Here is a 15,186-nt window from a genome sequence, read left to right on the forward strand (position 1 = left end):
ATTGGCCGTCTACTCCCAGTAACCGTGTTCAGTAAGTGTCATCTATTCGCAGTAACCGTGTTCAGTAAGGGCAGTCTAATCCTGGATACCGTGTGCTGTAATGGGCCGTCTAATCCCAGTAACCATGTTTAGTAAGGCCGTATAGTCCCAGTAACCGTGTTCTGTAAGGGCTGTCTAATCCCAGTAACCATCTACTGTAATGAGCCGTCTAATCCCAGTAATCGTGTTCAGTAAGCGCGGTCTAATCCCAGTAACCATGTTCAGTAAGGGTCGTCTAATCCCAGTGACCGTGTACTGTAATGAGTCATCTAATCCCAGTAACAGTACTGTAATGGGTCGTCTAATCCCAGTATCCATGTACTGAAATAGTTCGTCCAATCCCAGTAACTGTGTACTGTAATGGGTTGTCTAATACCAGTAACCGTGTTCACTAAGGGTCGTCTAATCCTAGTAAGCATGTACTGTAATGTGTCGTCTAATCCCATAACCGTGTACTGAAATGGGTCGTCCAATTCCAGTAATCGTGTTCAGTAAGGGCCGTCTAATCTCAGTAACCGTGTACTGAAATGGGTCATCCAATCACAGTAACTGTGTACTGTAATGGGTTGTCTAATCCCAGTAACCGTGTCCTTTTAATGGGTCGTCTAATCCCAGTAAGCGTGTTCAGTGAGGGTTGTCTGATCACAGTAAGCATGTACTGTAATGGGTCATCTAATCCCAGTAACCGTGTACTGTAATGGGCCACCAACCCCCAGTAACTGTGTTCAGTAAGGGACGACTAATCCCAGTAATCGTGTCCTGTAATGGGCCATCTAATCCCAGTAATCGCGTTCAGTAAGGGCCGTCCAATCCCAGTTAACATGTACTGTAATGGGCCGTCTAATCTCAGTAACCTTGTTCTGTAATAGGCCGTCTAATCCCAGTAACAATGTTCAGTAAGGATCATCTAATCCCAATAATCGTGTTCAGTAAGAGCTGTCTAATCCCAGCAATCGTGTCCAGTAGGGTCATCTAATCCCAGTAACTGAGTTCAGTAAGGGCCATCTAACCCCAGTAACTGTGTTCAGTAAGGGCTGTCTAATCCCGGTTACCGTGTACTCTAATGGGCCGACTAATCCCGGTAACCATGTTTAGTAAAGCCGTCTAATCCCAGTAACCGTGTTCTGTAGGGGCCATCTAATCCCAGTAACTGTGTATTGGAATGAGCCATCTAATCTCAGTAACCGTGTTCAATAATGGCCGTCTAATCCCAGCAATCGTGTTCAGGTAAGTGTTGTGTAATCCCAATAGCCGTGTACTGTAATGGGCCATCAAATCCCAGTAACCGTGTACTGTAATTGGCCGTCTACTCCCAGTAACTGTTTTAGTAAGGACCGTGTAATCCTAGTAATCGTGTTTAGTAAGTGTCGTCTAATCCCAGTAACCGTTTACTGTAATGGGCCATTGAATCCCAGTAACCGTGTACTGTAATTGGCCGTCTAATCCCAGCACCTCTGTTCAGTGAGGGCTGTATAATCCCAGTAACCATGTTCAGTGAGTGCCGACTAATCCCAGTAACCGTGTTCAGTATGGGCTGTCTAATCCTGGCTGTCGTGTACTCTATTGGGCCATCTAATCCCAGTAACCGTGTTCAGTACGGGCCGTCTAATCACAGCAACCGTGTTCAGTAAGTGTCATTTAATCGCAGTAACTGTGTTCAGTAAGGGCCTTCTAATCCCGGGTACCGTGTGCTGTAATGGGCTGTCTAATCCCAGTAACCGTGTTTAGTAAGGCCATATAGTCCCAGTAACCATGTTCTGTAAGGGCTGTCTCATCCCAGTAACCATCTACTGTAATGAGCCGTCTAATCCCAGTAATCGCGGTCAGTAAAGGCCGTCTAATCCCAGTTATCGTGTTCAGTAAGGGCCGTCTAATCCCAGTAATCCTGTTCAGTAAGGGCAGTCTAACCCAGTAATCGTGTTCAAAAAGGACCGTCTAATCCTAATAACCATGTATTGTAATGGGCCATCTAATCCCAGTAATCGTGTTCAGTAAGGGCCATCTCATCCCAATAACCGTGTTCACTAAGGGGCGTCTAATCCAGTAACCGTGGTCAGTAAGTGCCGTCTAATCCCAGTGACCGTGTTCTTTAATGAGCCATCTAATCCCAGTTATCATGTTCAGTAAGGGCCGTCTAATCCCAGTAACCGTGGTCAGTAAGTGCCGACTAATCCCGGTAACCGTGGTCAGTAAATGCCGTCTAATCCCAGTAACCGTGTTCAGTAAGGGACGTCTATGACCAGTAGCCGTGGTCAGTAAGGGCCGTCTAATCCCAGTAACCGTGTTCTGTAGTGAGCCGTCTAATCCCAGTAACCGTGTTCAGTAAGGGCCGTCTAATCCCAGTAACCGTGTACTCTAATAGACCGTCTAATCCCAGTAACTGTGTTCAGTAAAGGCAGTCTAATCCCAGTGAATTTGTACTGTAATGGGCTGTCTAATCCCAGTAATCGTGTAAATAATGGGACGTCTAATCCAAGTAACCATGTTCAGTAAGGTTCAATAAATCCCAGTTATCGTGTACTGTAATGGACCATCTAATCCCAGTAACCCTGTTCTGTAATAGACCGTCTAATTCCAATAATTGTGTTCAGTGAGGGCCATCTAATCCCAGTAATCGTGTACTGTATTGGGCCGTCTAATCCCAGTAACCGTGTTCAGTAAGAGCCATCCAATCCCAGCAATCGTGTGCAGTAAGGGTCATCTAATTCCAGTAACCGTGTAATCTAATAGGCCGTCTAATCCCAGTAACTGTGTTCAGTAAGGGTCATCTAATCCCAGTTAACGTGTACTGTAATGGGCTGTCTAATCCCAGTAATCCTGTTCTGTAATAGACCGTCTAATCCCAGTAACCGTGTTCAGTGAAGGCCGTCTAATCCCAGTAACTCTGTACTGTATTGGGCCGTCTAATCCCAGTAACCATGTACAGTAATGGACCGTCTAATCCCAGTAATCGTGTTCAGTAAGGGCCGTCTAATCCCAGTGACCGTGTCCTTTTAATGGGCTGTCTAATCACAGTAACTGTGTTCAGTAAGGGCCGTCTAATCCCCGTAACCGTGTAATTAATGGGACGCCTAATCCAAGTAACTGTGTTCAGCAAGGGTTGTCTAATCCCAGTAACCGTGTTCAGTAAGGGACGACTAATCCTAGTAACCATGTTCAGTAAGGGCTGTCTAATCCCAGTGACCGTGTACTGTATTGGGCCGTCTAATCCCAGTAACCGTGTTCAGTAAGGACCGTGTAATCCCACCAACCATGTTCAGTAAGTGTCATCTAATCTCAGTAACCGTGTTCAGTAAGGGCCATCTAATCCCAGTAACGGTGTACTGTAATGGGTCGTCTAATCCCAGTAACCGTGTGCGGTAATGGGTCGTCTAATCCCAGTAACCGTGGACTGTAATGGCCCATCTAATCCCAGTAACCATGTTCAGTGAGGGCCGTCTAATCCCAGTAATGGTGTTCAGTAAGGGGCATCTAAAACTAATAATCGTGTTCAGTGAGAGCTGTCTAATCGCAGTAACTGTGTTCAGTGAAGGCCATCTAATCCCAGTAATTGTGTTCAGTAAGGGACATTTAAAACCAATAGTCGTGTTCAGTAAGGGCCGTCTAATCCCAGTAACTGTGCACTGTAATGGGCCATCTAATCCCAGTAACCGTGTTCAGTAAGGGCCATCTAATCCCAGTAGCTGTGTCCAGTAAGGGATGTCTAACCCAGTAATCGCTTACTATAGTCAGCCGTCTAATTCCAGTAACCGTGTTCAGTAAGGAACGGCTAATCCCAAAAGCCGTGTTCAGGAAGGGAAGTCTAATCCCTGTACCTAGGTTCAGTAAGGGCCTTCTAATCCCAATAACAGTGTACTGTAATGGGCTGTTTAATTACAGTAACTGTGTTCAGTAAGGACCGTCTAATCTCTGTTACCGTGTGCTGTAATGGACATTCTAATCCTAGTAATCGTGTTCAGTAAGGGCCGTATAATCCCAGTAATTGTGTACTGTAATGGGCCGTCTAATCCCAGTAATCGTGTTCAGTAAGGGCCATCTAATCCCAGTAAACATGTACTGTAATGGGCTGTCTAATCCCAAAAATCATGTTCAGTATGGGCCGTCTAATCCCAGTAACCATGTTCAGTAAGGGCCATCTAATCCCAGCAATCGTGTTCAGTAAGTGTTGTCTAATCCCAGTAACCGTGTACTGTAATGGGCCATCGAATCCCAGTAACCATGTACTGTAATTGGCCGTCTAATCCCAGTAACCATGTTCAGTATGGGCTGTCTAATCCTGGCTGCCGTGTACTCTATTGGACCATCTAATCCCAGTCATCGTGTTCAGTAAGGGACGTCTAATCCCAGCAACCATGTTATGTAATGGGCCGTCTAATCCCAGTAACCGTGTTCAGTAAGGGCCGTCTAATCCCAGTAACCGTGGTCAGTAAGTGCTGTCTAATCCCACTAACGGTATTCTGTATTGGGCAGTCTAATCCCAGTTATCATGTTCAGTAAGGGCCGTCTAATCCCAGTAATCCTGTTCAGTAAGGGCCGTCTAACTCAGTAATCATGTTCAGTAAGGACCGTCTAATCCTAATAACCATGTATTGTAATGGGCCATCTAATCCCAGTAACCGTGTTCTCTAAGGGCCATCTCATCCCAGTAACAGTGTTCAGTAAGGGCCGTGTAATCCCAGAAACCGTGTTCAGTGAGGGTCGTCTAATCCCCGTAACCGTGTTCAGTAAGGGCTGTCTCATCCCCGTAACCGGGTACTATAATCGGCCGTGTAATCCCAGTTACCGTGTTCAGTAAGGGCTGTCTAATCCCACCAGCTGTGTTCAGTAAGGGACGTCTAACCCAGTAACCGCTTACTGTAGTCAGCCGTCTAATTCCAGTTACCGAGTTGAGTAAGGGACGGCTAATCCCCGTAACCGTGTTCAGTAAGGGCCGTCTAGTTCCAGTAACCATGTTCAATAAGGGACGGCTAATCCCAAAAGCCGTGTTCAGTAAGGGCCGTCTAATTCCAGTAACCATGTCCAGTAAGGGACGGCTAATCCCAAAAGCCGTGTTCAGGAAGGGAAGTCTAATCCCTCTACCCATGTTCAGTAAAGGCCTTCTAATCCCAATAACCGTGTACTGTAATGGGCTGTTTAATTCCAGTAACTGTGTTCAGTAAGGGCCGTCTAATCCCTGTTACCGTGTGCTGTAATGGGCCGTCTAATCCTAGTAATCGTGTTCAGTAAGGGCCGTATACTCCCAGTAACTGTGTACTGTAATGGTCCGTCTAATCCCAGTAATTGTGTACTGTAATGGGCCGTCTAATCCCAGTAATCGTGTTTAGTAAGGGACGTCTAATCCCAGTAACCGTGTACTGTAATGGGCCGTCTGATCCCAGTAAACGTGTGCTGTAATGGGCCGTCTAATCCCAGTAATCATGTTCAGTATGGGCCGTCTAATCCCAGTAACCATGTTCAGTAAGGACTATCTAATCCCTGCAATCGTGTTCAGTAAGTGTCGTCTAATCCCAGTAACCGTGTACTGTAATGGGCCATTGAATCCCAGTAACCATGTACTGTAATTGGCCGTCTAATCCCAATACCTCTGCTCAGCGAGGGCTGTATAATCCCAGTAATCATGTTCAGTGAGTGCCGTCTAATCCCAGTAACCATGTTCAGTGAGTGCCGTCTAATCCCAGTAACCATGTTCAGTATGGGCTGTCTAATCCTGGCTGCCGTGTACTCTATTGGGCCGTCTAATCCCAGTCATCGTGTTCAGTAAGGGACGTTTAATCCCAGCAACCATGTTATGTAATGGGCCGTCTAATCCCAGTAACCGTGTTCAGTAAGGGCCGTCTAATCCCAGTAACCGTGGTCAGTAACTGCTGTCTAATCCCAGAAACGGTGTTCTGTAATGGGCAGTCTAATCCCAGTTATCATGTTCAGTAAGAGCTGTCTAATCCTAATAACCATGTATTGTAATGGGCCATCTAATCCCAGTAACCGTGTTCTGTAAGGGTCATCTCATCCCAGTAACTGTGTTCAGTAAGGGCCGTCTAATCCCAGAAACCGTGTTCAGTGAGGGTCGTCTAATCCCAGTAACCGTGTACAGAAAGGTCCGTGTAATCCCAGCAACCATGTTCAGTAAATGTCATCTAATCCCAGTAACCGTGTTCAGTAAGGGCTGTCTAATCCCAGTAACCGTGTACTGTAATGGGTCGTCTAATCCCAGTAACCGTGTACTGTAATGGTCCATCTAATCCCAGTAATCGTTTTAAGGAAGAGCCGTCTAATCCCAGCAATTGTGTTCAGTAAGGGCCGTCTAATCCCTGTTACCGTGTGCTGTAATGGGCCGTCTAATCCTAGTAATCGTGTTCAGTAAGGGCCGTATAATCCCAGTAACTGTGTACTGTAATGGTCCGTCTAATCCCAGTAATCGTGTACTGTAATGGGCCGTCTAATCCCAGTAATCGTGTTCAGTATGGGCCGTCTAATCCCAGTAATCGTGTTCAGTAAGTGTCGTCTAATCCCAGTAACCATGTACTGTAATGGGCCATCGAATCCCAGTAACCGTGTACTGTAATGGTCCTTCTAATCCCTTTAACCGTGTTCAGTAAGAGCCGTCTAATCCCAGTAATGGTGTACTGTAATGGGTCGTCTAATCCCAGTAACCGTGTACTGTAATTGGCTGTCTAGTCCCAGTAACCGTGTACTGTAATGGTCCGTGTAATCCCTTTAACCGTGTTCAGTAAGGACCGTCAAATCCCGGTGACCGTGTTCAGTAAGGGCCATCTAATCCCTGTTACCGTGTGCTGTAATGGGCCGTCTAATCCCGGTAATCATGTTCAGTAAGGGCCGTATAATCCCAGTAACTGTGTACTGTAATGGTCCGTCTAATCCCAGTAATCGTGTACTGTAATGGGCCGTCTAATCCCAGTAATCGTGTTCCGTATGGGCCATCTAATCCCAGTAACCATGTTCAGTAAGGGCTGTCTAATCTCAGCAATCGTGTTCAGTAAGTGTCGTCTAATCCCAGTAACTGCGTACTGTAATGGGCCATCTCATCCCAGTAACCGTGTACTGTAATTGGCTGTCTAATCCCAGTAACCCTGTTCAGTAAAGGCCGTCTAATCCCAGTAACTGTGTACAGTAAGGACCGTGTAATCCCAGCAACCATGTTCAGTAAGTGCTGTCTAATCCCAGTAACCGTGTTCTGTAATGGGCAGTCTAATCCTAGTAATCGTGTTCAGTAAGGGCCGTATAATCCCAGTAACTGTGTACTGTAATGGTCCATCTAATCCCAGTAATCGTGTACTGTAATGGGCCGTCTAATCCCAGTAATCGTGTTCAGTATGGGCCATCTAATCCCAGCAATCGTGTTCAGTAAATGTCGTCTAATCCCAGTAACCGTGTACTGTAATGGGCCATCGAATCCCAGTAACCGTGTACCTAATTGGCCGTCTAGTCCCAGTAACTCTGTTCAGTGAGGGCTGTCTAATCCCAGTAACCATGTTCAGTGAGTGCCGTCTAATCCCAGTCACCATGGTCAGTGAAGGCCATCTAATCCCAGTAACCGTGTTCAGTATGGGCTGTCTAATCCTGGCTGCCGTGTACTCTACTGGGCTGTCTATTCCCATTCTTCGTGTTCAGTAAGGGACGTCTAATCCCAGCAACCATGTTATGTAATGGGCTGTCTAATCCCAGTAACCGTGTTCAGGAAAAGGGCTGTCTAATCCCAGTAACCGTGTTCAGTGAGGGTCGTCTAATCCCAGTAACCATGTTCAGTATGGGCTGTCTAATCCCAGTAACCGTGTTCAGTATGGGCTGTCTAATCCTGGCTGCCGTGTACTCTATTGGGCCGTCTAATCCCAGTCATCGTGTTCAGTGAGGAACGTTTAATCCCAGTAACCGTGTTCGTGAGGGACATCTAATCCCAGTAATCCTGTTCAGTAAGGGCCGTCTAACTCAGTAATCGTGTTCAGTCAGCGCCATCTCATCCCAGAAACCGTGTTCAGTGAGGGTCGTCTAATCCCAGTAACCGTGTACTGTAATGGGTGGTGTAATCCCAGTAACTGTGTACTCTAACGGGCCATCTAATCCCAGTAACCATGTTCAGTAAGGGTCATCTAATCCCAGTAACCGTGTCCTCTAATGGGCCATCTAATCCCAGTAACCGTGTTCTGTAAGGGCCATCTCATCCCAATAACCGTGTTCAGTGAGGGTCGTCTAATCCCAGTAACCGTGTTCAGTAAGGGCCGTCTAACCCCAGTGACTGTGTTCAGTAAAGGCTGTCTAATCCCGGTTACCGTATTCGGTGAGGGCCGTCTAATCCCAGCAATCGTGTTCAGTAAGTGTCGTCCAATCCCAGTAGACGTGTACTGTAATAGGCCATTGAATCCCAGTAACCATGTACTGTAATTGGCCGTCTAATCCCAGTAACCGTGTTCAGTAAGGGCCGTCTCATCCCAGTCGTGTTCAGTAAGGGCTGTCTAATCCCAGTGACTGTGTTCAGTGGGGGCCGTCTAATCCCAGTAACCGTGGTCAGTAAGTGCCGTCTAAACCCAGTAACCGTGTTCTGTAATGTGCCGTCTTATCCCAGTTATCATGTTCAGTAAGGGCCGTCTAATTCCAGTAATCCTGTTCAGTAAGGGCCGTCTAATCCCAGAAACCGTGTTCAATAAGAGCCGTCTAATCTCAATAACGGTTTTATGTAATGGGCCATCTATTCCCATTAGTCGTGTTCAGGAAGGGCCGTCTAATGCCAACAACCGTGTTCAGTAAGGAACGTCTAATCCCAGTAACTGTGTTCTGTATGGGCTGTCTAATCCCAGTAACCGTGTTCAGTAAAGGCCATCTAATCCCAGTAACCGTGTTCAGTAAGCGTCGTCCACGCCCAGTAACTGTATACTTTAATGGGCCATCTAATCCCAGTAACTGTGTTCAGTAAGGGTCATCTAATCCCAGTAACTGTGTCGTGGAATGAACCGTCTAATTCCAGTAACTGTGTTCAGTAAGGGCCGTCTAATCCTAGTAACTGTGTTCAGTAAGGGCTGTGTAATCCCAATAACCGTGTACTGTAATGGGCGGTCTGATCCCAGTAACCGTGTTCAGTGAGGGCCGTCTAATCCTAGTAACTGTGTTCAGTAACGGTTGTCTAATCCGGGCTACCGTGTTCACTGAGTGCCGTCTCATCCCAGTAACCGTGTTCAGTAGGGGTCGTCTAATCCCAGTAACTGTGTTCAGTAAGAACCGACTAATCCCAGTAACTGTGTTCTGTATGGGCCGTCTAATCCCAGTAACTGTGTTCAGTAACGGCCATCTAATCCCGGCTACCACGTACTCTCATGGGACATCTAATCCCAGTAATCATGTTCAGTAAGGGTCGTCTAATCCCAGTAACCGTGTTCAGTGAGTGCCGTCTAATCCCAGTAACCGTGTATTGTAATGGGCCATCTCATCCGCGTAACCGTGTTCACAAAGGGCCATCAAATCCCAGTTATCGTGTTCAGTAATGGGCTGTCTAATCCCAGTAACCGTGCTATGTAATGGGCTGTCTAATCCCACTAATCGTGTTCAGTAAGGGCCGTCAAATCCCTGTAACCGTGTACTGTAATGGGCCATCTAATCCCAGTAACCATGTTCTGTAAGGGTCGTTTTATCCCAGCAACTGTGTACTGTAATGGGCTGTCTAATCCCAGTAACTGTGTTCAGTAAGAGACGTCTAATCCCAGTAACCGTGTACTGTAATGGCCCGTATAATCCCAGTAACCGTGTTCTGTATGGGTCATCTAATCCCAGCAACCGTGTTCAGTAAGGACCATCTAATCCCAGCAATCGTGTTTAGTAAAGGCCTTCTAATCCCAGTAACTATGTCCAGTAACGGCCGTTTAATCCCGGTTTCCGTGTACTCTAATGAGCCATCTAATCCCAGTACGAGCTGTCTAATCCCAGTAACCGTGTTATGTAATGGGCCGTCTAATCCCAATAACCATGTTCAGTTAGGGCTATCTAATCCCAGTAGCTGTGTGCTCTGTAATGGGCCGTCTTTTCCCAGTAATCGTGTTCAGTAAGGGCTGTCTAATCCCATAACCGTGTTACGTAATGGGTCGTCTAATCCCAGTAACCGTGTTCAGTTTGGGCCGTCTAATCCCAGTAGCTGTGTTCTGTAATGGGCCGTCTAAGCCCAGTAATCATGTTCAGTAAGGAACGTCTAATCCCAGTAACTGTGTTCACTAAGGGCCATCTAATACCAGTAGCTGTGTTCTGTAATGGGCCGTCTAATCTCAGTAATCGTGTTCAGTAAGGGCCAACTAATCCCAGTTACCATGTATTGTAACGGGCCGTCTAATCCCAGTAGCCGGGTTCAGTAAGGAATATCTAATCCCAGTAACCGTGTTTTCAGTGAGGGTCGTCTAATCCCAGTAATCGTGTTCAGTAAGGGCCGTCTAATCCCAGCAATCGTGTTTAGTAAAGGCCTTCTAATCCCAGTAACTGTGTCCAGTAACGGCCGTTTAATCCCGGATACCGTGTACTCTAATGGGCCGTCTAATCCCAGTAACCGTGTTCAGTGAGGGCTGTCTAATTCCAGTAACCGTGTTCAGTTAGGGCCTTCTAATCCCACTAACCGTGTTCAGTAAGGGCCGTCTAATCCCAGTAATCGTGTTCTGTAATGGGCGGTCTAATCCCAATAACTGTTTTTTTCTTTTTTTTATGCAGCTATGAGACACAGTGAGAGACATAACGTGTACGATTCTTTATTCAATTTCCACCACCATGAAGAAAGGAAACACCCGAATGGCCAGTGACAAGCAGTGCCCTTCACAAAAGGCAATGCTGTGTGATCAAACAGTGAAGGGGAGGACAGGGATTAAATCAAAATAGAGTTGGAGGGGGAAATAATGCACTCTACTCCCCAGTAACTGTGTTCAGTATGGGCTGACTAATCCCAGTAATCGTGTTTCATAAGGGCTGTCTAATCCCAGTAACTGTGTACTGTAATGGCCGGTCTAATCCCAGTAATCGTGTTCAGTAAGTGACGTCTAATCCCAGTAATTGTGTTCACTAAGGGCCGTCTAATCCCAGTAACCGTGTTCAGTAAGGGCCGTCTAATCCCAGTAACTGTGTACTGGAATTGGCTGTCTAATCCCAGTAACCGTGTTCAGTAAGGGCTGTCTAATCCCAGTAATGGTGTTCAGTAAGGACGTCTAATCCCAGTAACTGTGTACTATAGTGGGCCATCTAATCCCAGTAACTGTGTTCTGTCAGGGCTGTCCATTCCCAGCAACTGTGTACTGTAATGGGCCATCTAATCCCAGTTACCATGTTCTGTAAGGGCCGTCTAATCCCAGTAACCGTGTACTGTAATGGGCCAGAAACCTTTTGAGCCACTAGCTTTGGCAGAACTCACCAAATACACAATTTTACAATTTGTCATAACTCTTTGGACATTTTCAAAATGTTCCTGCTCGGAAAGAATTTTAGAAGCTCGAATGGTTTTGGTTTTGCATTTTTCTAAAATGTCACGTCAAGTTTCAAAAATTTTCATCCTGACTTTAGAAATATTTCATCTTCATACCCCATTTCATCACTCGCTATCGATGTGGGTGATGTTACCTGGGTGATGAGCTGAAGATAGTCCAAAGTCTGCAGGAATTTTATTCACCCAGGTGCGCCTCACCCCATTGTGTGACAGGGAAATTAGTGTGTATTAGCATCAGACAGGTCAGGAACCTCCTTACCAGCTTGTAATATGGTACTCAATCGTCCAAATCTTTCATGAAGGATATGTAGAATTTACTTATTCTCTCAAATACAATTCAGATAATGAAAAATATACCGGGTTGAGTGGACTCGAATGACAATAAATGTTGCAGTAGATTTGATGTTTGCAAGTATAATGCACCTATTTATGGAAAGAGGGAGACTGAAACCAGAAAACAATAGACCAGATAATCTAACATTTTGTCATTGGTAAAATGTCAGAATCCATTTCTAAGGAAATAGGAAACAGATATTTAGAAATTAATATGGCAAGCAAGCAGAATCAATCTAGTGTCATGGGAGCACAGCAGATTGAGTGTACGGATAAAACAACAGTGGTCAATGTAGTAGTCTGTCAAAAGCATCTCCTTATGAGCATGTTGTATGATACGTTCTTCAGAGAACACTTGGCAGCTGGGGATGGAGGAAGTTCCCTCGTACCATTGCATTCACCTTTAGCTGTGAATGGTTACATAGGCTGTCCATGCCTATTTGTACTTAGGAGAGGATAGTGCCTGGAATAATTTTCCTCATGCCTGTGCAGATCTGTTTGTACTGGTCTTGAACATGATTATACCGATTGTTATGATTATGCAGATTGAATTGAGACTAGCCCTTAATCCAAGTGTTTTGAGCTTTGCAATAGCATTTAGCTCTTTCAAATGAGAAGAAATGTCAAATAGCGCAGGAAGCTGTGCATAACCCACTGTTCACATCCACTTCAACATGCAGAAATGACGTTCATCCAATCCGTCATAAACATTGTGAACAACCACAATAAAAGTTTGTTGTTTGTTTATGTAATTGTACCCTATCCTACTTCAGCAAAGGAAGAATAAAAAGATAATGCATCATGGCAGTGACTGTGGCTGCTATTAATAGCTAAACCACCAAACTTTTTATAAAAAGAGAAAGGAATGCCTTTTGTCCTTGACAGAACAAGAGTCCTTGAGGCCATTTGGGTGTCTTTATTTCTGTGGAAATTTTAATATCCAAAATACTGGGTGGGATAACCTTTGAACTGATCTAATACTGCAGGAGGCAATTTCTCTTTCATTGCTGAGCATAAAAATGGCAACACTAACTTGGGAATGTACTGGGAATGAAATTATAGAATTGTTTTATTATATAAGTCTGTGCTGAAGATTATTTATAAAACATACATAAAGCAGGCACTGTTTGTTCTATCAAGCCACCATCCATCAATGCTGTTGGTGAGTGGTAAATCAAGTTACGCATGTTAGTGGACACAACTTATTTTTATATTTGACTGTAGCCAAAAGTTTTTTTTGTGGCTGAGCTTTACTTCATAAAATATACTTAATACAAGTTACACAATTATAATTTTTCAATTAGCCCCACCGACAAACACTATTTATACCATTTACTGTAAAAATATAGGAACCATTTAGTACAGGAAGCTAACTCACAGAAATATCTAAATTGAGAATTGAAGCAATAACAAACCTTCCTTGGTGAATTAATACAGTCTCACCCTAAGATTTATTCAAAGGTTCTTTCTACCTTGGTTCTGACAGGGTTAACTATTTTCCGATGAACAGAGAATTGCTCAGGTATCCTGATTGTTCAATGTTCCACAAGTCACTTCTGTATGAAGTTTCTTCTTACAAATAAAAGACTTCAACTCTCAAACTTGATGTAACTATCTCTAGTTTAGTGTTTTTTTTGGATAATTTGCTGTTGAAATTGATCTTGATCATTATCTATTCAAACGTCAGCTACAGAAAAATATCATAAGCTTTAATTGTACTTAAGATTTAACTTCAAAATGGACAAGTTTACAGAACTTAAATCAATCTAATGAACAGACAATTCTATGAAGAAACATTAAACCCTTTATTTTTAAATAAATGTAGGAGGAAATAGGCAGCTGTGGTGGAATTGGTAAAACTCAAAATCAGAAGGCTATTATAAGCATTTGAGTATCCAAAGCTGGGCTGACGTTCCAGAATTAAAGGTGTGCTTTACTATTGGAGGTTATTGTTTAGGTCAGAGATTCTTTGACATGCTGTTGAAGAGAAGGAGAGTTCCTCAATGAACTTCATTTCTTAAAAAAATGTAATCTGGTTATTATTGCTGAGAGCCTGCTGTGTGTAAATTACATGTATTGTGGTAATAACTTCATATTTGATAGGAAATTTCTGAAGGGTGCCCTGAGATAGTGAAAAGAGCAATATAAATGGCATGATGCACACGGTGTCTTTTAATCTTGCCTTTCTTCTTAGAAGCAACATTTCCAAGATAGAGAATATTCAAAATTTCCCCCTTACTCATGATGGGTCTTTCCCCATCACAGCTGATAGTACAAATATTTGATTCAGTCTTCACTGTATCACTGAGAAGAGGTGGGAGTGTGTTTCAGGAATGTGTGTTGGTTAAATCAGAGGAGGAAGTGTACGTGGCCAGCCCAAACTGATGAGCTGATACTGAACACAAGATTCTCCACAACTTCTAACTGTGCCATGAGCAGCCAACAACAACTTACCAGTAATGTGCGGTTATATACATCTACTATCTTAAATTATAGAATTGTAAAAATACCATGTTGAGTGGTATCTCAATGAACACCAATGGGGGAGACCTAAAGCTATGAACAAACAATTACAGAAAAATGGTGGTCTCAATTTTTAGCCTGAAAGCAGAAATTGGGAGTTGGAGATTTCCTGAGGTTTCAGTCTCCTCTTCTCTAAATGGTAGTGCTCACTGATAACTTGCCATGAAAATGGATCAGGGATGGGTGAGTGTTGGAGCTGGACATTGGTTGGAACTCCAGATTTGAAAGATCTGTCTCAATCTGTGAAGACCTTAGAGTCATAGAGCTGTACAGCATGGAAACAGACCTTCAGTCTAACTTGTCCATGCTGACCAAATATTCTAGATAAATCTAGTCCCGTTTGGCCCATATCCCCTTAAACCCTTCCCGTTCATACACCTATCCAGCTGCCTTTTAAATGTTGTAGTTGTACCAGCCTCCATCACCTCTGGCAGCTCATTCCATATGCACACCACCCTCCGCATGAAAAAAATGCCCCTTAGATCCCTTTTAAATCTTTCCCTTCTCATATGAAACCTATGCATTCTAGTTTTGGACTCAATCCCACCTTGGGAGGGAAAAGATTTTCTCTATTTATCCTATCCATGCCCCTCATGATTTTATAAACCTCTGTAAGGTCACCCCTCAGCCTCTGAGACTTCAGGGAAAATAGCTTCAGCCTGTTCAGCCTCTCCCGATAGCTCAAATCCTCCAACCCTGGCAACATCCTTGTATATTTTTTCTGAACCCTTTCAAGTTTCACAACATCTTTCCTATAGCAGGGAGACCAGAATTGAACACAGTATTCCAAAAGTGGCCTAACCAATGTCCTGTACAGCCACAATATGACCTTT

The sequence above is a fragment of the Hemiscyllium ocellatum genome, chromosome 21, assembly GCF_020745735.1.
Source record: "Hemiscyllium ocellatum isolate sHemOce1 chromosome 21, sHemOce1.pat.X.cur, whole genome shotgun sequence".
Lineage (NCBI taxonomy): Eukaryota > Metazoa > Chordata > Chondrichthyes > Orectolobiformes > Hemiscylliidae > Hemiscyllium > Hemiscyllium ocellatum.